Below are 1,621 nucleotides of genomic sequence, written 5' to 3' on the forward strand. Positions count from 1 at the left end.
CAAATTACGCAAGGCCCCTCCTCCCCTTGCCTCATTTTAGAGCACGTGTTAATGTTTACTGTGTAGATGACAATATGAAGCAGAGCTATCCATCTGGCCATGAAAAGGTTTGCAGTGGGAGCAGTGGGGTGTCAAGTGTGAACGTGTGGCAAATGGTTTACATGGCTCACGGGTCAGCTAGGAGGGCCCCTTAGCAGAATTTTGCTTAGGGCCCCAGGGCAGTCAGGATCGGCTCTGACTACATCAGTTGTTGTTCAACATTGCACATGAGTCACATAGGTCTTGCTGTGGCCACCATTCCTTTCTGTCAGCCGTACTCATTGTACTTCAGAGTCTCTTCCGATTTAACATTCAAAACACTTAAATGACCATCTGTGGTTATAGAGGCTATATGGCTATATATGGCTATATATATAACTATATGGCTATATATATAACTTATCTGACACAGTTAAATTTTCTTGCTGCTAAGCTGTGGTCACATGTCCCTTCTAAACAAGCAATAGTCATATACAATTTAGTTAAACCTGTGGTTAAGATATCCAGCTCGCAGTGTTCTTTGAGTTGAGTTATGTTCCATTGTGTGATAATCCTTTGCAACTTCACTCCACATCTCATTTTTTCTCCAATTTCCTTCAACAAACCCAAAAAATGACAAAACAAAAGAGAAATATCTATTATTAATTTAATGAGAGAGATACAGTATATTCACTAAAGCAATAAAATCCCAAACAATAATAAAAGAATTTTTCACACACACATACATACACACACATATTGTACTGTACATGCGCACACACACACACACACACGCACGCATACACACACACACACACCCACATGCACACACACATACACACATACACACACACACACACAGTCTGACATTTTTACAGAAAAAGTTAAATATATTTTGACATTTGTTACATACTACTAGAATTACATACTACTGTGTTATTCCCCTGCAGTGACTGCATTCATGTCAGGTTGTTTAGTCAATATTAAATCAAGTTAAAAATACACTAGGAAGTAAGTATATAGCACAATGGTTAGTACCCTACAGAATCTTCTTCTTCTTCTTTCGGCTTTTCCCTTCAGGGGTCGCCACAGCGAATCATCTCTCTCCACCTAACCCTATCTTCTGCATCCTCAACACTTGCACCCACTAGCTTCAAATCCTCATTAATTACATCCATATACCTCCTCTTTGGCCTTCCTCTTTGCCTCCTGCCTGGCAGCTCCATGTCCAACATTCTCCTACCAATATAGTCACTCTCCCTCCTCTGAACATGTCCAAACCATCTTAATCTCGCCTCCCTAACTTTGTCCCCCAAACGTCCAACATGAGCTATCCCTCTGATGTACTCGTTCCTAATCCTGTCCAATCTTGTCACACCCAAAGAGAACCTCAACATCTTCAGTTCGGCTACCTCAAGCTCTGACTCCTGTCCCTTCTTCAGTGTCACTGTCTCTAAACCATACAGCACGGCCGGTCTCACCACTGTCCTGTACACCTTCCCCTTGATTCTTGCTGATATTTTCCTATCACACAGAACTCCTGACACCTTTCTCCACCCACTCCAACCTGCCTGCACTCGCTTCTTTACTTCTTTCCCACTCT

Source organism: Tachysurus vachellii, chromosome 10 (assembly GCF_030014155.1).
Source record: "Tachysurus vachellii isolate PV-2020 chromosome 10, HZAU_Pvac_v1, whole genome shotgun sequence".
Lineage (NCBI taxonomy): Eukaryota > Metazoa > Chordata > Actinopteri > Siluriformes > Bagridae > Tachysurus > Tachysurus vachellii.